General features: G+C 46.9%; 1 protein-coding gene across 1 annotated transcript in view; it reads right to left on the reverse strand.

Moving 5' to 3' along the window:
- MYO1A (myosin IA) overlaps positions 1-15,747 on the reverse strand; it is a 357,566-nt gene extending 341,819 nt beyond the window's left edge. Inside the window, exon 1 of the mRNA XM_085600969.1 lies at positions 15,348-15,747. The gene's annotated coding sequence lies outside the window, so the exon portion shown is untranslated. The remainder of the gene's footprint in view (positions 1-15,347) is intronic.
- Between the last annotated feature and the right edge of the window lie 6,420 nt (positions 15,748-22,167).

The following is a 22,167-nucleotide window of genomic DNA, read 5'->3' on the forward strand; positions in this document are numbered from 1 at the left end:
CATTCCCCAAACTAACACCCCCCTGGAGTTAGGATAGTAATTGCGTTGGAATGTGGGAATGCGTTGTTACGAATTGCGGTGTAAAGCCCTGCGTTGTAAAAGATTTTGCGGAGAAAAAACTGCGGGGTAAAAGCATGAAGGGTAAATGCATAAGGGGTAACGTCACATAACCGCAGTATTACTCCTCACATGCTGGTCCTCATTCTTTGTAGAGCACCAGATATTTGTCTATGCAGAAAAGGTAAGAGACGCAATTGGCAGCCCCCACGAATACTGGGAACCTCATTTCCAAGCTAAATGAAGATGGCAGCAGGAATGGGAGAGCAACTATCTAAAACAAGTTCCAGCATATTTGCATGCCACTGCTTGAAGTTCCCTTTGGTCTAAGAATTACACAAGAACTTCTGTTTAGGTTATTCCACAGTCACAGGAATGTGTACAAAGCTTACTCAAAGTACTGTTGTTTGTTGATTTATAGGCCACAGAATTGTTAGCCATTTCTATCAAAATCACAGAAACTGTACCCTCGGCATACGTCAATGTAAAAAATGCCAGGATTCAAGAATGATTTTCATCTTTAATTTTCATAATATATCTGTCCCTTACAGAGAATGATCTGTGCACACGCAAATTTCAGCAAGAATTTTCCTGACTCTACAGAGTATTTGATAGTATTTATATTAGTAAAATATTTCCTCTGTAACAACCAAGTAAAGTATGCGGAGTAGGTTTATCCCGAAGAAGACATAAGAAATGAAGAAGCTGTTGAAACATGTTAATTATATAGATAGATAGATACACACACATTCATATATCCATATTTATATGTACTGTGTACAGTTGTTGTTCTCTGGATAGCACTTTACTACCCTGTGGGGCAGTATGCACTACATAAATATCCAAAATAATTAAATAAAATAAATAGTAGAAAACTAGACTTTACCCATTTCACTTCACTTCTTTCTGTTTCAAGTTTTTGTTTATTGTGTTTTTTGTTTAGAAGTGGGTAATCTGGTCTAGGAGTTATGGCGTGATTTCGCTGCCTAAGATTGTTTACCCAATGGTGAATTTTGAATTACTCTATGCAAAGGTATAGAGCTTGTCTATCAAGAGAGCCTACGTTTACTAAGTAGTTCAAAGTTATCATGAACTAATGCAGAAAGTAGGATAACAGCAGGAGACTGTATGCATATGAGGAGCATTGCATTGTTAAGTAGAGCCTTGAGTACATTAGGCACTGGCGATGGGTGTGCTAACTAATGACAGCCGTACCAAAACAGGTCCAAAACACAAACATCTTTTCACCCTTGCAATTTTTTTGTGAGGTAATTTTACAAATGGCCAAGAAGTGGTTGTTCAAAATAGCATCAGGGGATGTTTAAAACTAGCCGCGGTCCGTGCAGATAACAGCGGTGGGACGGTGGGGCCGCGTTTGGGGATATTTCGAGGGACGATGCAAAGGGAAAATTCAATAAATAATTAATTTTCCCTCGGCTTCGTCTCTCGAAATCCCCTCCAACGCAGCCCCACTGCCCCACCGCCGTTACCTGCACGTACTGCGGCTGTTTAAATCAATTAGGAAGACTCCTTTGAGTTCCAAAAGGTCTACTGGGTGCCTGCCTCAGGAGTTTGGATAGTAGTACCACTGCAAGGAGATGTATTAACAATTCGAAAATGGGTAAGCACTTTAGCTATTTGACAAAGACAGCTTTACGTGTTAAAAGATGCGATACTGTTAGATGGAGAGAGATCCTAATTTTTCACTTCCTGTGAGAAATTAGGTTGCTGTTTGACTGGGGTGTGAACCTTAGTCAAGCAACAACCACAATCCTTTGTAGGGTGAACGACTAAAAGTCACTACATTGACCTGTACTTAACCGTGGGTAGCTTGGCACACAAGCAGTCAGGCTTAACTTAGAGGCAATGTGTAAAGTATTTATGCAGCACACAAATAGTAATAAAGTGAAAACACAAAACAACAAAATTCCCAAACCAGATTATCAAAATATATTATATTTTATTAAATTATTTGACACCAAAATGACAAAAGTCCAATAAGTAAAACCACAGATATGAATTTTTAAAGTATTAAGTGAAAATAGAGCAAAAAATCACTAAGCGCCTACAAGGGACATATGGTCACTCTGGACCAGGACAAAGTCAAAAGATCAGATCGACCAAAATGGAGCGTGGGCCTGCTACCGGGACCAGGTTGGGCCCACTGAGCCAAAGGGGAAACAGCCACTACAACGCGGCCGTTCCAACGCATACATTTAACCATGCATGCTTTACAACGCATGCGTGGTTACCACGAATAACCTTTACCACGCATTCCTTTAATGTTAAAGGCTAAAATTAAAAAAGGAGGCTTGGGGGCCCCCCCCCCAAACAAAACGCACTTGTTTCAGTCGCGATGTGGAAGCAATCGCCGTAATTAGAGGAAACAGAAAAACACTTCCGCTTCCTCTTAACGACGTGCAACATCACCTCAGAAGATCTTGGAGAGGAGACGACGTGGGGAGGTAAGGGGAATTTTAGTTTAATAGAACATATATAGAGAGATTGAGGGGGTTGTGTTACTTAGGAATGCGATTTTAGGGTTAAAGGCAGGGGAGGGGTATTTGTTAGAAGGGTTTGGGAATCTTTACCATGGAAATACTATTATCATGCATAATTTTACAACGAAAATCGTTGTTTAGGTATGCGTGGTAAAGGCATTTTCGTGGTAAAGGATGTGCATGGTAATGGCATGTGTTGTAACGCATGCGTGGAAAAGGCATGCGTTGCAACGGAATGAGTTGTAACGTCATACAACCAGCCAAAGTACCTTAGTCCGGGCTGCATCAATGTTGAAGATCATGGTTACAAAGGGGCTACAGAGCACAAAAGAGGGTGATGCGCAGATGTCAATCCATGCATCGGTGGCGATACGTTGGTCCTGATCGCGCACCAGCAGTGATGTGTCAGCTCCGCTGTGATGCGGAGTTTCAGCTTCGAAATCGATGCTATTGTCGATGGGGATGCGAGGACTTTGCTTGAAGAGCACCGCGCAGTGGTGGTTACGAAGGTAGAGCGGGGTCTCTGAGCCATGTAAATGCAGCGATGCGCTGGGTCTGGTCCACACAAACAGGGGTGATGCACCAGTTCCAATTCACGCTGTGGTGAAGATGTGTCGGTGCTGGCCACACAGTAGCAGCGATGCGCCGGTTCTGTCCTCGTAGCAGCAATGAAGTGTTAAGCAAGAACCTTAGGCCCACTTCCAAATGTCCAGGATTGGGGTAACACCCTTTTTCAGGGTAGACTCACAGATGGCAGAGTCCAGGTGCAGAAGTAGGATAGTTGGAAGTCTGTTATGGTCTTGTGACTTCAGGTCAGGATGCTAGCCAACTAGCCTTTGGAGTCACTTTGGGGACTGGGGGTTAAGTGATGCATGTCCAGTCCCTCTCACCCAGACCAGAAGCAGCAGGCAGCAGGTCAACACAGCAAGAAAGCAGTTCTTCCAGAGAAACAGTCCAGTAGAGTAGCAGTTCTTCAGCAGAACAGCAGCCCTTCTTCCTGGCAGAGTACCCATAGGTCCAGAAGTGCATTGAAGTGTTATGGTCTAAGGTCCAATTCTTCAAAGAAGGGCCTTTGAAGTGCATAGAGGTCCCCCCTTCCTGCCCTGGCTCCAGACTCACTACGAAGGGGGGATGCAACCCTTTGTGTAGGGACGGGACACAGTCTAGTCAGGCGTGTCAGGCCGTGCCCAGCCCCTCCCTCCCATCCTCCCAGGATTGCCCATCTAGTCGCACCTAATCTCCCATTGTGTGTGGCTGCCTAGGGGTAATACTCAAAGTCCAGCTGTCACCCTTACAAGACGTGTATCAGAGACAGGCTGCAGGCACATAGGGCTAAGATCAAGAAAATGGCAACTTTCTAAAATGGGCATTTTCTAAATTGTAATAATAAATCCGACTTAGCCATTAAAGAGGATTTATCATTACAAGTTCATAGGTACCAAACATAACAGATATACTCTGAATCCCTAATGTTATTCTATGAAACAGTTAGGCCGCACTGTAGTGAAAAATAAGTTTGGGAGTTTTTCACTACCAGGACATGTAAAACTTAAACTTACATGTCCTCCCTTTTACTTACACAGCATCCCTGCCCTATAGCCTACCTACGGCATACCTTAACGGAGACATATGTAATGAAAGGGAGTTTAAGGCTTGGCAGGAGGTTTCATATGCCAAGTCGAGATGGTAGTGTGACACTGCCTTCAGGCTGCAATGGCAGGCCTGGGACAAGTTTTAGAGAGCTACTTAGGTGGGTGGCACAACAAGTGCTGGAGGCCACCTAGTAGCATTTAATTTACAGGCCTTATATGTTATACCACTCTACAAGTCTACAAGGGACTTACAAGTAAATTAAATATACCAAACAGGTGGGAACCAATCATACCATGTTTAGAAGGGAGAGCACAAGCACTTTAGCTCTGTTTAGCAGTGGTAACATGCACAAGGTCCTAAGACCAACAAAAATGAATTCAGGTAAAAGGGGAGGAGGAAGGCAAAATGTTTGGGGGTGACACTGAAGAAAGGGTCATTTCCAACACTTCCCATTCAATGTTTTCCCTTATACTGCATATCGATTTTATCCTATCCATTTCTTTGTTTAAATAAACATACCAGTTTGTGAATGGTGGGACAAAGAGGTCATCAAATTGATATCTTTCTGTAATTAATGGTAAAGATTTTTGTGTATGTGTATAAAGGTTTAATAGATGTAAGTTTATGAAGAGCTGGGTATTTCATTTTACAGAACCTCTTTCTTCTTGTAACATTACAATGTATGTTACATGTGAATAAAATACATGCAAACATGAATACTATTTCATTATAATATAATACCTACCCCAGTTTTAAATGCTGGCAGACATTTACAGGCCCATACCATAGGTGGTGAAATACAACAGGAAAGGGCATTTCATGAAGAGGTGAAGCCTGAGGTACAAGCGCTAGAATGCCATTGAAATACATAAGAGTCTGCAATCCCTGTTTAACAACCTATCTCTAATTTTCTTATTACAGTATCCCGTGGCATTACTTGTCCCTTGTAATAAGTTATTACAGTTGAGTTGTAATGTTATAATGTCTGTTGGCAGGGCCAGTAGAAAGTGTGAAGATCAGGTCAAGGAGCAGAATCAAAGTGCTGTTCAAACATTGAAAACAATAACATTTTAGTTCTTCCTAACTTCTTGAAATGAACAGTCACTGGTAGGAAGGAGTAATTTAGGGCAGACAGTTTAGTGTTTGCACACCTATAGTTAATTACACCAAAGACGAATTATCTCTGTATCTTTCCGCACACTATGAACTATAGCCAGCGGTTAATTTCTACAAAAATAAGTGCTGGGGCTCTCGTCATGTGGCAGCTTGCACCAGCCCATTTCTCCTGTAACGCTGCATAAAACAGAACCAACTACTAACTATGGAAGTGGGGAGAGGATGTGGCATAATGGCCAGAAGTGCTGACTTCGGAGCTGGGGAGCCAGGTTCGAGACTCGACATCAGTTCAACATCTTGTGATTCAAGGCAAATCATTTAATCTCCGTGCCTACCAAAAACGAGTGTGAAACTATAGTGTTAGTGTTGGTGATTGAGTGCCAGTGCTGAGTACCTGAAACCACCGGTTCAAATTAAGCACTGACTATAGCTGTTTTATAAAGTGATAAATGAATCTGCATATATTATGTTTTTGCAACACATTACTAGTTCTATATTGGGGTGTTTCATTTCTCACTACATTTATTCTACATGTTTACAACTATAGTTGTTCACATGGTGGAGTGAGAAAGAGGCCAGGGATTTATGTTTTTTTAAGGGGGGGTTCAGAAAAAGGTGTGACCATACTCTACAAGCAGGGCTACTGGAATTATAAGAATTTGATGCTGCAGTGTTTTCTGCATAATTATGAATTTGCTGCATTTGCCTCATAATCCATCATCTGCTGCATTATGTGCAGGTTTGAATAAAACAAAAATTTGTTTGTAGCTGAAATGGATCCTAAGGTACTAAAAGATAAGCCTGGGCAAAGCACTACGCTACGCTCGCGTAGTTTGCGAAGTTCGCGCTACTTTGCACTACGCAAATTGCACATAGCACAGTGCGAACATACGTAGCGTAGTGTTGCGTAGTGCTGCGGTCATTCTTTGCTTGCTCGCGGTCTTCAACCTCAAGTTGGCGACCGCGAGCAAGCAAAATGACATCCCGGCGAGACTTTTTCCTTGTTCGCGATCAGCAACATCAAGTTGGCGATCGCGAGCATGGAAAATAAACCTCCCGGCGAGATTCCCAACGCGAGGAGGTCAGGTTTCTCATTGCGAGTGGTCGCGTATGCTCGCGATTAGAAACTACCAGTTCGCGTTGAGAAAGCTGCCGCTCAAGTAAAAATCTACTCGAGCAGCAGAAAACTACAGCTCGAACTGTGCAAGATGCCATTTTCAATGATTGCACAGTGCCGGTTGCTTGTCCGCACTGTGCAATCATTGAAAACGACATCTGGCACAGTGCGAACAAGGTACTACGCAGTTCGCGAAGTGCTACGCGTAGCTCGCGAAGTGCACTTTGCGTAGCTTTGCGAAGTGCTACTTCGCGAACTACGCCCAGGGTTACTAAAAGACAGCAACACGTGTGGCTGCGCAGTGGAAGGTGTTTTGCAAAAATTGACTGGTCCCCTTTCTGTTGCTCAGTATGTAATCGCATGTTAAACTGGTATTAATTAAAAGAAACCTTTTCCCAGATGGTGTGAAAATGACAAAATAAGGAAGTAATATTATTTTTAAAATCTTGCGCGTTAAGCTGCATAATTTAGTCAACCCTGCCAAATAACTTGGTCCTCCCCTGCCACATAATTCCTGTGGCCCTGACTATAAGGCATAAAATACCATCTGTCATATGTTAAAAGGATACAGCAAGCCACTGTGGAGTTCAATTACTTAATAAAAGAACTCAGCCTTCCACCGTGTTCCTCTATATGTCCATTGAAGTCCTTTGCGACTTCCCACTTCCTTGTAGTGTATGGCAGAGGGTACTTTTTCCCCATTTATAAAATAATAACAATGTAATACATACATTGTTAGGACATTTCACCTATTGAGGAAGACACGCGTTGGAATATTGGTGCATGCGGCCTATTAGAGACACTATTCGTTCTCCGACAGGGACTTGTCTCCAGGCTCACAGCAGTACACTAGGGTGGCCAAAAACACCTCATCGTTTCGTAGTATCTTAGGATATGAACGGTTTAGATCCTGTTTTACCAAACCATTGTGATAAAGCGGGCTTCTTTCTTTTGGTTTCTGGCAGGAGATAATGTTTTCTCATAGTTAAATTTGAATTAATGCATGTTTTTGGCCTTCATGGTTTGCTGGAAGCTGCTCCATGCATCAACAAATCTTTCTGTAAAAAACGATTTCTCATGCAGACCTGTCCATGATTAGTCCACCCAAGCTCGAGTCCAGGTGGATTTTCAGGATAATCTCTCTATAAAAGCAATGATTCAGGTGTAAACTAATTATATGTACACAAGTATCTCCTGGAAATCTTGAAAATTTGCCAGACCCAGTCTCCGTGTGGGTCATCCTGGTTGAATGTGTTACTTCGAGCCACCTTCCCTATCTGATCTTGGGTTACCCCATACGCTTCTAGAATCTTCTCGCTCTAGAACGTGCATGTCCGTGTGCAGTGTCCTCTTATATCAAGTGTGCACGTGATTAGATACTCGAACCTCTCTTAACAGCAACTGCGCCTTTAATCGGGTACTATTTTCTTCAAAAAGAGCTGGACAATTCCCACTGTGGTATTCTTCCTGAACATGGGGTCAACTGAGCTGGACACATCAAGGGGAGCAACATTTCAGGGGAGATCTCAAGAACTGCACAAGATTCTCATGCCCTGGATGCCATACTCCACATTCGGTCTCTAGGCGTGGATAGCGTGCTCAATACTGCAGCAATGGCCTCCAGCTCTGGATGTGGCCTCAGGGCATGGGACAGTAATTCTGGCCCCCAGAGCTGGAGGCCTCTTGAGTTGGACTCAATAATCCTGTTGACGTCACACTAGCAGAGTGTACAGCGCAACCAACCTTTTATGCCAGCTATTCCTCCCCATGTGCACCCCAGCTTACCTACTGTCTCTGTGCAGCTTAGTCACAGTTTCCGAACACTAGCGTCATCGGTAATGACCATATCAAGAGCATCCCGCCAGTCCTGCCCCTCTCTGCCGTGCCCGAGGGAGGAGTCTGTTTTAATCAGACCATGTGCTGTTTAAATGCCTCCCAGCTGTGGTCGCATCAATGCTACGTGGGGAAAGAAGGGCGCGGACAACCATCTGATGCTGGAAACGGCCTATCTCGCTGGTTTATGGCAGCCATAAGCGATTAGTGAGTGGAACCGAGGCAAAGTCCAGTGCACTATTCGATCACGGCATTGCCTTAGCATTCGGCCATGGTGGCTCCGAGACAGCTCTGCACAAGGCCACACGGCACAATACCCACACCACCCGCCCCAAATGAAATTGTACCACTTGTAGAGGGGGAATTGCAACATCTCACAGCGCCTGGAAACAGCAGTACAAAGACTACATAAAATAAGTTAAGTTACTAGATATGACATTTCAAAGGTGGCGATCATTAGTCGTTCCTACAACTCTAGAAGAAGAACAAAAAGCAACGAATAGAATCCCTGGAGTAATCCCAGCCCACTATGCAACTCCAGACAGAGACCAACCACATGCACATCAGATGTATTCCACTCGAGTACGAATAACCCATCCAAGCTCCCGGGTCCCCTCTCAATGGGATCATAAGCATCCTAGACCGGTTTCGGCTTCGCAGGGCCTCCTCAGTGAGGTGCGTTAGACACCTATATCCATTCCTCCGAGAATCACCTCAGAGCAGCCTCTTGGAATACAAAAAAGAGCGCCAAAATAGGGTTCCACTTCTTATGTACAACCCACAGTTGAAATCCCTAATAAAGTTTACCAGGCATTTCCTTGCACTGCAACCACTCCCTATCAAAACAATGATGGTGAGAAGAACTACAGGTTCATACCATGGAGAACAAAACAACGCCACGCAAAAACCAAGGTGTCTAACCTTCCAGCACTGCCACGCTTCTGAAACAATCAAGAGGCCACAAAACAAACATGGCTCTCCCCTGCCATATAAACTGGTGCACTGGAAGTGGCAACGGAAGGCGTTAGCAACCAAGTGGGTACCCGTGGCTTATGCTTGGGAATGAAAGGAATGTTGGTAAAGCTACATTTGAACATTTCAAATACATGGGGAACAATATAATGCCGGCACAGAAACATGTCAACACCCAACTGTGCACTGCTATCTCAGCCTAATTAAAGCATCAAGACTTTGCTTTATATGTCTATATGTTCTTTTGCTAGCACTGCATGCAGAACCTGAACTCACTCTATCTATCTATCTATCTATCTATCTATCTATCTATCTATCTATCTATCTATCTATCTATCTATCTATCTATCTATCCAGAGAGAGAGAGAGAGAGATGTAACTTTGTACTCCTCTCTGATGCATTTCAATCTCTACAAGCATTCAGGCGACAACCGCCCAATATTAGGCTCAAAGATAAGTCAACATGGGACTCTTGCCCATGACCAATTCTGTCCAGCACCGGACCAATGGAAGCTACTCAGCCACTTAAAACTCTTCTCTAACCCGTGGAAAGTGGACAAAGCATCCCCCTACTACCATTTGACCGTAGGAACCTGGACCGTCCCAAGTGAGAAATCCAGGGGTGATCTTCGACTTCGATCTGCTGCTTGCACATCATAAGTGTTCTTCTACCTATGTGAATCCTATGCCACGTGCTCCTTCACTTAGGCTTCCCTCGTAGGGTCCAGACCACCACCGCATTGGCCCTGCCCTAGACTATGCAAGTGCTCTCTACATGCAGGCACCAATCCATCTTCTCCAAAAACTGCAGCGAATCCAGAATGCAGTCACCGACAACTCCAGTATCCATAGGGTTATGTGACCACAGCTCCCAGGCGTGACCGCCCTCCCGTTTACTCATGGCCATGTTGCTGCCTATGGCAATGGAGAACAGTGGTCCCTATTCAGGAGGAATACAGTGTGATAGATAACCATACACTTAGAATAGAATGTATGTCTTTTGTCCAGCCGGACAAGAATTTATTTTCATAGTATTTTTCAAAAGTAGTATCAAATAAAACATTCTAATGACAAGTGGGCACAGCCGTGACCAACAGAACACAAGACAGAACAATGAACACAGAATTGGCCAAAAGGCAAGCCAAAATGGGTCTGTACAGTTGTTCTCAGTATAGACAGACACAAATTAATCATTTAACACCATTGCACAATGTGTTATAGCTTGAGTCTAGTGCATAGGGTGTTTGGGTGTCGACGACGTTTCGATGCCACATTAAGTATAGGGCATCATCTTCAGGACAAACAAATAATGCACTGCTGTCTTGATAATATATCACACCTTTTTTACAATTCTAAGGTGGCAGAGAGTCGACGATTCATTATAGGCGCAGAAGCGCTCAACATCTGGACTTTGGGGGTTGCTGACACCAGCGGGATCAATTCTGTTTGCTTTATGGCAGAAAGTCCTTTTGGGTGCTGTGTTCCAGCTGTTGGAGAATGCACGATCGCATTACTTCAGTGAGCGTGGGCAGTATCGCTGCATCTGCTTCGGAGTTTCAATTGGTCTCCATTGAAACTGTGAAGCAGATGCGGCGATACTGCCCACGCTCACTGAAGTAATGCGATCGTGCATTCGACAACAGCTGGCACACAGCACCAAACAGGACTTTCTGCCATAAAGCAAACAGAATTGATCCCGCTGGTGTCAGCAACCCCCAAAGTCCAGATGTTGAGCGCTTCTGCGCCTATAATGAACCGTCGACTCTCTGCCACCTTAGAATTGTAAAAAAGGTGTGATATATTATCAAGACAGCAGTGCATTATTTGTTTGTCCTGAAGATGATGCCCTATACTTAATGTGGCATCGAAACGTCGTCGACACCCAAACACCCTATGCACTAGACTCAAGCTATAACACATTGTGCAATGGTGTTAAATGATTAATTTGTGTCTGTCTATACTGAGAACAACTGTACAGACCCATTTTGGCTTGCCTTTTGGCCAATTCTGTGTTCATTGTTCTGTCTTGTGTTCTGTTGGTCACGGCTGTGCCCACTTGTCATTTGAATGTTTTATTTGATACTACTTTTGAAAAACTATGAAAATAAATTCTTGTCCGGCTGGACAAAAGACATACATTCTATTCTAAGTGTATGGTTATCTATCACACTGTATTCCTCCTGAATAGGGACCACTGTTCTCTATAACATGAAATTGCCCAAGGTCCCTGTCTTAATTCCTTTGGGTTCCCTTGTTCTGTAAAATAGCCTATGGCAATGGGCCACTTTCCTCCAGCTGAAAGATTACATTTCAAGGACGCGCCTTTCTTACCTCATGAATATAACCTCCAGCTCAGGAAAAGACACTTTGGTGGCACTTACTTATCTGTCCAGAAAGCCAAGCTTAGGAAGTCTCTTCTAGCATTAACAAGGGAAACAGCTTTTACAAGAGGTTTTTACCTCGTTGTGGCTTTACAACGCATTTTTGTACCGTGAAATTGCATTTACAACGCATACCAATACCACGCATTTCAGGTAAGTTGAGGGGGGTGTGGGTCTCCCACCACAAAGACATTATTTTTCAATCTAAAAACAATGCGTAGTATTGGCATGCGTTTTAAATGCATATTCGTGGTAAAAACATGTGCGCTAAAAATGCGTGGCAGAGGCATGCAAAGTAATTGCTTGCGTTGTACCGTCGTACAACCCATTAACAATGGTCCTCCTGGACCACCTTACACAGAGAAGGACATTCAAGACATATCTGTTGCCTAACATGAGGCACTCCTGCGCAGATCGAATCAAAGAGGATCGTGTTTCATCTATGCCCTATGCTTCCACCCCACATCCCTCTGGCACACTCAAGAGCACCCACCCCACATCCCTGTCGCGCACTCGAGGCATATATGCAGCGCCCTATGCTCCCACCCCGCATCCCTCTGGTGCACACAGGGCATACACAAAGAACCCAGTGCTCCCACCCCATATCCCTCTGATACACTCAAGAGCTCCCACCCCACATCCCTCTGGCACACTCACGGCACACACGCAGTGCCCTATGCTCCCACCCCACATCCCTCTGGTGCACTCAAGGCATACACGCAGCGCCCTGTGCTCCTAACCCACAGCCCTCTGATGCACTCAAGGCATACACACAGTGCCCTATGCTCCCACCCCACATCCCTCTGGCACACTCAAGAGCACCTACCCCACATCCCTGTGGCTCACTCGAGGCATATATGCAGCGCCTTATGCTCCCACCCCACATCCCTCTGGTGCACTCAAGGCACACACGTAGTGCCCTATGCTCCCACCCACATCCCTCTGATGCACTCAAGGCATACACACAGTGCCCTATGCTCCCACCCCACATCCCTCTGGCACACTCAAGGCATACACGCTGCGCCCTGTGCTCCCACCCCACATCCCTCTGGTGCACTCAAGGCACACACGCAGTGCCCTATGCTCCCACCCACATCCCTCTGATGCACTCAAGGCATACACACAGTTCCCTGTGCTCTCACCCCACATCCCTCTGGCACACTCAAGGCATACACGCTGCGCCCTGTGCTCCCACCACACATCACTGGAACACTCAAGGCATACACGCTGCACCCTGTGCTCCCACCACACATCACTGGCACACTCAAGGCATACACGCAGAGCCCTGTGCTCCCACCCCACATCCCTCTGGCACACTCAAGGCATACACGCAGAGCCCTGTGCTCCCACCACACATCCCTCTGGTGCACTCAAGACACACACGCAGTGCCCTGTGCTCCCACCCCACATCCCTCTGATGCACTCAAGGCATACACACAGTGCCCTATGCTCCCACCCCACATCCCTCTGGCACACTCAAGGCATACACGCAGAGCCCTGTGCTCCCACCTCACATCCCTCTGTCGCATTTAAGGCACACACGCAGTGCCCTATGCTCCCACCCCACATCCCTCTGGTTTACTCAAGGCACACACGCAGTGCCCTATGCTCCCACCCACATCCCTCTGATGCACTCAAGGCATACACACAGTGCCCTATGCTCCCACCCCACATCCCTCTGGCACACTCAAGGCATACACGCAGAGCCCTGTGCTCCCACCCCACATCCCTCTGTCGCATTTAAGGCACACACGCAGTGCCCTATGCTCCCACCCCACATCCCTCTGGTGCACTCAAGGCACACACACAGTGCCCTATGCTCCCACCCACATCCCTCTGATGCACTCAAGGCATACACACAGTGCCCTATGCTCCCACCCCACATCCCTCTGGTGCACTCACGGCACACACGCAGTGCCCTATGCTCCCACCCCACATCCCTCTGGCACACTCAAGGCATACACGCTGCGCCCTGTGCTCCCACCACACATCACTGGAACACTCAAGGCATACACGCTGCACCCTGTGCTCCCACCGCACATCACTGGCACACTCAAGGCATACACACAGAGCCCTGTGCTCCCACCGCACATCACTGGCACACTCAAGGCATACACGCAGAGCCCTGTGCTCCCACCACACATCACTCTGGTGCACTCCAGACATACATGCAGAGCCCTGTGCTCCCACCCCACATCCCTCTGTCGCATTCAAGGCACACACGCAGCACCCTATGATCCCACCACACATCCCTCTGGCACACTCAAGGCATACACGCAGAGCCCTGTGCTCCCACCCCACATCCCTCTGTCGCACTCCAGGCATACATGCAGCACCCTATGCTCCCACCCCACATCCCTCTGTCGCACTCAAGGCATACACGCAGAGCCATGTCCTCCCACCACACATCACTGGCACACTCAAGGCATACAGGCTGCGCCCTGTCCTCCCACCACACATCACTGGCACACTCAAGGCATACATGCAGAGCCCTGTGCTCCCACCCCACATCCCTCTGTGGCACTCCAGGCATACATGCAGCACCCTATGCTCCCGACCCACATCCATCTGGCAGAGGCGCAACTAGAGCCAAATTTCGGGGGGGGGCTGAACAAAAATTTCGGGGGGGGCTGAACTTTAAGCAATAGGCAGAGTGGAGCTGCAGGGGCTCTTAGAGGGGGTGAAACAACCGCGAGGCCTCATTAACATGCAAATGGTCTTTTAAAGACCTGTGAAGTGCTCGGGTGCGGCTGCTTTTTTGCCCGGGAAGGTGTCTCATCCCGGGCTGCCACACGCGACGGGGGGGGCTGAAGCCCTTTGAGTCCAATGGGTGTTGCGCGCCTGCCATCTGGCACACTCAAGGCATACACGCTGCGCCCTGTGCTCCCACCACACATCACTGGCACACTCAAGGCATACACGCAGAGCCCTGTGCTCCTACCCCACATCCCTCTGTTGCACTCCAGGCATACATGCAGCACCCTATGCTCACGACCCACATTCCTCTGGCACACTCAAGGCACACAAGCGGCAAACCATTCAGCTATTCCAACAGGTTTGCTCTACAATGGCTCAACATACCGGCCAAACACTAATATTTGGACGGCTGCTTGCAGGGCGGCTGGAAGACAGGTATTCTTTGCAAACACGTTTCTGCATCTCTCGGTTTCGCTCCACACTCAAGCGAAGCCACAAGTTCCTGAGACATGTTCGGAATATCCATCCAGGCCTCATGCCAACCACCAAAACTCTTCCTGCATATGTCACTCTATACCCCCATGCTATGCCGCCCATGATCAGCAGAAGGAGCGGCCTGTCAGTCGTAGAGGGCAAGAATAAGCACAAACCCTCAGTATTTCTCTCGCACCTCTCCTCTAAAGTCTGGAGCACCGGCTGCACCGCATGCAACACCACGACTCTTCCCACATACCCACTGTCTACCAATCACGGCTGACGCGCTGCAGGCCCTCGCCAGGTGCAAATGCCTGTAACCAGAGGCGGCTGCACAGGTTGATGGCCTGGTTAAATTGTGGCGATTCCTTCCACGACAATAACACAAATATACACACAAACTCAAACACAGATAGACAACGTTTGTCTTGAAAAGTTTTTAACTATTGCTCAGCGGAAGATTCCTCCTGAAGTTTGAAATACCCGCCTGCCCGCTGTGAACTAGCTGGAGTGCATAACTCCCAAATGATCCCCGCCGAGATCTGCGCATGCGCAAACCTAGAATCTGCTAAGAATGATTTAAAATCCATATAGTATTGCGCTTACCTGTCCTGGCGTTAATGTAAATGCTTGTTGGGTTTCTGAGAAATAAGCCTCTCTTCTCCGGGTCGTCCCCAGGGATGATCCCAGGGCACGGCGGTGGGCTGCAGGGTCGGACAGGGCGGTCCAGGCGGTACCCGGGTTCAGAGGGCGCTCTCCATGGTGCGCTGCCTGCAAACCAGCTCACCCCTGCACCTGCCTCACGGACTGCCACCTTCCCTCCCCGAGGCCGGGCTGTCTATGAGCCCGCCACACCCACTTCCTGGCCCGGCACACCTCTCTGCCTGTCAGTCCAGGGTACTGCGTGGCACAGGTGCCTGCGCGCGCGGTGTCATGCCAGGGAGCAGGTGTCCATTAGCATGATCACACGCTGAAGAGGAGTCTGGCATCCATGTACAGCCAAAGCGAGACTTCGAAAACATGTTGTGCCCGCCTAAGAGGGAGAAACAAGCAGCTGGGTGACACAAAATGTCCGGGGTAGTCCCTGACAAGCACCTCATGACACATCTCCCCAACCCCTGCGTCTCTAACAAATCTTCAGTGTCAACGAAGTGGTGTTAATGGGCTGATGCTAGCGTGTGGAGTTAGACGAGGGGCTGCCGCCGGGAATGCGCTCCACCCCGGGACGAAGGCCTTACTCTTTCAGTCAGGGACAGCACTGCCAGAAAGTGACGGCATACAGCTGCACTATGACATCACTGCAAAATGACAATGGGTTGTAAACAAGCACTGGCAAAGCTAAAAGGTTTTGCCAACAAGAGAGCTTTTGGCTTTACCAATGTCTTTTAGCTATGTAGTGTAGCAGAGTAGAGTGGAGTGGCATGGTGTAGAGTGGTGTGGACTGGCATAGAGTGGATCAGAGGGGCTTGGAGTGGCGTGGAGTGGGTTAGATTGGAGTGGCGTGGAGTAGAGTGGTGTAAAGTGGAGTGGCTTAGAGTAGAGCAGTGTAGAGTGCAGTGGCATACAGTGGATTGGCATAGAGTACAGTTAAGTAGAGTGGTGTACAGTGGAGTTGGGTAGACTAGAGTTGCGTAGAGTGAAATGGAGTGGCATGGCATAGAGTGTGGAGTAGCGTAGATTGGAGTGGGGTAGAGTAGAGTGGTGTAGAGTGGCACTGAGTGGAGTGAGGTAGAGTGGCATAGAGTGGCACTGTGTGGAGTGGCGTGGCATAAAGTAGAGTGGCATAGAGTGAAGTTGCTTGGGGTTAGATATACAAATCTTTTTTGGGTTTGTAAATGGCTGATTCTCAGAATTGGGCCATTTGCGACTGCAATTTTTTTTTTCTGATGTACAAAGCCCAAATTGCAATGTGGTAACTTGTTACCGAATTGCAATTTATGTTTTGCGATTAGGTATTTGAAAGGGGCATGTTGAGGGCATTCTTTCCGAATACCGAATCGCAATGTTATTTACGAATGTTTTGAAACTGAAATGCACTCTCAAAATATTTGCAATATACTGCCAAGTCAAAGTTGGTGGTAACCCATTCGTAAATGGGAATAGAGCCTCAATGGACCCCTTCCCCTATGAGAATGGGTGATCCAAGGGACCACTGCCTGATCTTAAAAAATAAAACTTTAAATGTTTTCTTCTTGAACACATCTTGGTTTCCTTCAAGGAAAACTGGCTATGTTTAAGAAAAACTGATTGCTTTATTTGAAAGCATTTACAGAGATGGTGGCCTGCTGGCCTCAGTAGGCCACCAACCATGTGATGGCAGCGACCTACCACATTAATATTCATGAGGTAGGTCTATTTGTGACCCACTACGAATCGCTAAGGAATTCAAAAGAGTTTCATAAATTAGGAATTGCAATTTCCTAGTTGTGATTCACAAAAAAATCACAATTAGGTAATCGCTATTTCTATTTTTGTACATCTGGCTCCTAGAGTGGCGTAAAGTGGGGTAGAATGAAGTTGTGTGGATTACAGTGGACTGGCATAGAGTGCAGTGAAGTAGAGTAGAGTGGTGCAGACTGGCATGCAGTAACGCAGAGTAGATTTGAGTATAGTGCACTGAGGTAGAGTGCAGTGGGGTAGAGTAGTGCAGAGTAATGTGGCATAGAGCACAGTGGTATTGAGCAGAGTGGTGTAGAGTGTAGTGGTGAAGAGTGATGCAAAGTAGAGTAGAGTGGCATATAGGGCAGTGGCGCAGAGTAGAGTTCAATCACGCAGGTTGCAGTGGCATAGAGTAGACTAGCGTAGAGTAGATTGTATAGAGTGCAGTGCCGTAGAGTGCAATGGAATACAGTAGAACGGTGTAGAGTAGACTAGCGTACAGTGCAGTAGCGCAGAGTAGAGTGGTGCAGAGTAGAGTAGACTGGCATAGAGTGCAGTGGTACAAAGTAGAGTGGCGTAGAGTGTAGTGGTGGTAGAGTGGTGTAGAGAGCAGTGGTGCAGAATAGATTGGTGTAGTGGCATAGAGTGGGGCAGGCAGAGTGGAGTGGATTGCAGTGGTGGAGAGTAGAGTGGCATGGAGTTCAGTGGTATAGAGTCGAGTGGTGCAGAGTAGATCAGAATAGCATAGAGTGCAGTGGCATAGATTGCAATGAGGTGGGGTAGAATCAAGTAGAGTGGCATACAGTATAGTGGTGCAGAGTAGAGTGCAGTGACCAAGTGTGCAGTTGCGTAAAGTAGAGTGGTGCAGAGCAGAGCGGCGTAGAGTGCAGTAGCGTACTGTAGAGTAGTGCAAAGTAGTTCAGAATAGCATAGCGTGCAGTGCCATACCGTGCAATGAGGTGGGGGATAGAATAGAGTAGAGTGGTTTACAGTACAGTGGTGCAGAGTAGAGTGCGGTGACCAAGAGTGCAGTTGCGTAGAGTAGAGTGGCATAGACTGCAGTGGTGTAGAGTAGAGTACAGTGGTGTAGAATAGAGGACAGTAGTTTAGAGTGCAGTGGAGTAGTGTGTTGTAGATTGGGGACACCCATTTGCAACCTGGGGCAAGGATCTGGTTGAGGGACTCGTAGTCCCATAAAGACGCTTGCCTGGAAAGGAGGAGTTATTGCCTGATTTCACAAGCCACCCACGCGCTATAAAGCGTCTTGCAGTTTTCTGCAGCGCCGGACGCCCATTTGGAACCTGGGGCTTTGGATTTCATTGAGGGACTCATTGTTCTATAAAGACACTTACTTGGAGACGAGGGGCTGTTTCCTGATTCCCCATGACACCCACGTGCTATGACACACCTCGTAGTATCCTGCTGCGTGGGACGTCCATTTGCAACCTGAGGCTCTGGATTTCGTTGAGGGACTTGTAGTCCCATACAGACACTTGCCTGTAGAGGAGGAGCTGCTGCCTGATTTCCCTGCCACCTGCATGCTATAAAGTGCCTTGCAGTTTACCGCGGTGCTAGACGAGCCCGGGCGCTTGCCCGAGCGAAGACAGGGCCCATCTTAGCCTGTCATAGCCCGGAGGAGCCTGGGCTGGGCCACAATCCTTAGCTTCAGCCTTTCGCAACAAATACTGGTGAGGTGATTACCACCTGGGGGTCAGTATCTGTGAATACAACAAGTGTAAAATAGGGAAGCAGAAATTGTAAGGGACTAAGAATGTGGCCTCTAGAAAACCACAAAGTTTCACTCTTGATTCCTTTTGATACAAGCGAGGGGGTTCTGGACAAAGATATCCCTGGCCACACCTCATCTTTCTGTGGATTTGAGTGTGCCTGCCCAGAGTCTACGAGAGCCCACTAGTGATGCTGGGGGAACTGCTATAGGAGGAAAAGAGACTGAAATAGTGCAGTGCAGCTTATCATCTGAGTTCGTACCAGTGAGAAGTGTCCATCATCCCCTGACTCTCTAGCACCCACTGAGAGTGGTACTCCTAATACGAAGACTATAAAAAGCAAACAAACCTCTTCAATTAAGGATTCCAAGAGCGACAGGACTGAAAAAGGCGCTAGCTTAATGTAATAGGTGCCCCTCTACAATGTGGCTTAGTGAAGTTGGGCTGCCTGGCACTGGGTCTGGCTCTGTTAGTGCAGACAGTATCTCCAATCCGGGATGGGACTTTTTTTTTCTCCAAAATTCAGTAGACTTTGTCAACGACCATCTCTCTGATCCTGGACAGGCGTGGTAAACTGGAAGCTGCTGATTTATTGCTTACTAAATCATGTCCAGAAAACTTGTTAGGTATAAAAACACTGTACCCAAACCCGTCTGGATCGGCACAACTTATGTGCACGCCAGAACGCCTCCCCAGTAATGGTACTCACCGGGTAGCTCGGAACGGAAGGCCTCGGAACAGAACTGAACTGAACTGGACCGGACTGGACTGGACTCGACTCGAAAACTTCGGACACGTCGGGACATCGGAAACCTGGTGGGCCTCTGTATACCTCGGATCTTGCTCTCTCAGCTAGGCTCTGGTCGGGATACTTCGCACTTCTCACCACCTCGTCTGGGTGTTGATCGCAGCCTCAGTCGCCCCCGCTTGACCGGAGGGAGATACAGGAAATCCTGCTGGTACGCGTTGTTGTCCGTCCAGCTGTGGCAGGAGACCGGGCCTGCAACGCACCGCCGGCGCGTGAGATGAGAAAGTGTCCCTGTTCGGGCGCCAATTATGTTCATGACAGAGCTGGAACTGGTGTGAGCATTGTCACACTAGGGTGTTTTTATACTCATTCAGTGCCTTCGCGTCTGACAACGAATGTAGAAGAGGGAGTGATCCTGGTTTGGTTATTGACATGAGTCTCTTTAGTGTCCCTGTTTACAACAGGTTCCAGCGTCGCTCCCTGATCTTGAGATTCACAATTGACGCTCTGGGAGCCATTGCATCTGCTCTGCGCCAGCTCCTAGTAGGTGTCTACAAGATACTCATACTCAGGTGAATGATGGCAATAGTGTGGCGAGTAGAAAAGATGAGGCACATTTTAGGCCAGCTGAATGTGACCAAACAAATCCCTCCCGAGTGTGAAATCATTAGATCACTCTCCCAGTCCCCTTATCCATTCTGATTGGGTCCATCTGGACATCAGTAGCACGGAACAGACACACCCCTTCTAGGTATGGAACTTTGGCATTTTGCTGAGGATTTTATGATCAATAGGTGGACAGATAGTGATCTCAATGGGCTGAGGCTCCTGATGAGGGGTCTTTTTACGGGGAACTCAGAAGACAGACAAATGCTATTCCCATATTGCAATGAGTAAGCAATCAAGGCTCCTTGTAGGAGGTGGAGCGTAGAAGACCTAAGCCCAATAAAATGGACAGAAATAGCCCAAAATGTTGCTATTTACAAAATTACCAAATATACAGTCAGTAATCCTCAAGATTTACATCTCCATCTGAAGAAGGATTCCTAGAACATTCCAGTAGTTCAGGGTCTGCCACAGTGCTGCCATAGATTGACCTTACCTTATAGTTCATTCAGTTTCACGCAGCAGTCATATCCTTCTGGTTAAGACAACTGTCAATTTACACCCCAATAATGCACACACTGCCATTCAAGGTTTATTCACGTTGCCACAGGACCATACCATGAAACTGACATGGATTAAACCAATGACAGAGGGAAATACTTGGATTGCTTACAGCCAGAAAGCTGACATAGATATAGAGTGGTGCAACTAACTTGTGCAGCATCTAACTGCATTTAAACAGTGCAAAGGCACAACATTTATATTTGAAGAGATGAGGGCACCCATAATTATCAGTAGAGCTGAATTATATTTATTGTATCTAAGTAATAGGGGCAAAACCAGCCTCAATATTCTGGATTGGCTTCAAACTCATATCTACTAGTGCACGGATGAGCAATCTATGGTGAAATGCTAGGGGCACACAGTACAGGATATATCTGTTTATGCAAGCTCAATTTCACATGGGATTCTTTGCGCCTACGTCTATCATTCGATTGCTGTGCTTCCCCCAAATCTTCTGTTCTCGCTGTTTCACATCAATCTCTGTCTATCCCAGCTTTAATCCACTCCACCACTTTTATCATTCTCTACCCCTCTTATTCTCACAATTTTTTCTTTCATCTACGCATCTTGAATTTTCTGTCAGCTCCGCCATATACAGTCTTGATTTCACCTTCTTCTGTACTTTGACCACTATGTGTCGCTGACATTTCATCACACCCCTTTTATTCATTTTCTCAATATTGACAATCAGTGTCACCATCTTCACCATTTCGGACTCTTTAATCTCACATCTTCGTTGCTCACCTACACCCCTCTGTCATTCTTTTACCCCACATCTATTTTCTCTTGCTTCTTCCTTTCTCATGATCAGAAATTGCTCTTCCAGTTTCCCTCTTTTTAGGTCGAGCCTGGGTGGCGCCTGAGCTGCTCTGCGAGCCCTGCTGTATTGGAGTATGGAATAGAAGCTCTGCCCACTCTCCCCCCACATTTGTCATTGGCTTGTGTCATTGACCTTCGTAAATGCTGGCTTCTGATTAATTAATAGGCTTGTTAGTCCCTCCTTAGTCCTGCCTTGTCTTCATTTGTAACCACCCATAAGGACTGGCCCTCTTACTTTGGTTGTTACACGGCACGTCTTTTTTAGTCTGTGAGCACTATTTTCTTTAATGAGTTTCTCCTACTGCAGGCACCTCATGCCTTCCTGCAGCATACAGCGCGCCATGCCTGCTTTCACTTTCCGAGCAGCCCAGGACAATTGCGATCACTTCTTTGAATAGGTCTTGCATTTACAAGAGTTTGAGCGTTTGGCATTGTAAATGACAATGTCTTTTATTTATTTGTTAATTAGCAAAACAGATAAATAAAAGGGATTGTCATTTACAATGCCAATAGCTTAACTCTCGCAAATGTGACACCTATTGCACTGAAAATGCTTGTCAGTCATGGCTCCTGGTGCACGCTG

The sequence above is a fragment of the Triturus cristatus genome, chromosome 4_2 (assembly GCF_964204655.1).
Source record: "Triturus cristatus chromosome 4_2, aTriCri1.1, whole genome shotgun sequence".
NCBI lineage: Eukaryota > Metazoa > Chordata > Amphibia > Caudata > Salamandridae > Triturus > Triturus cristatus.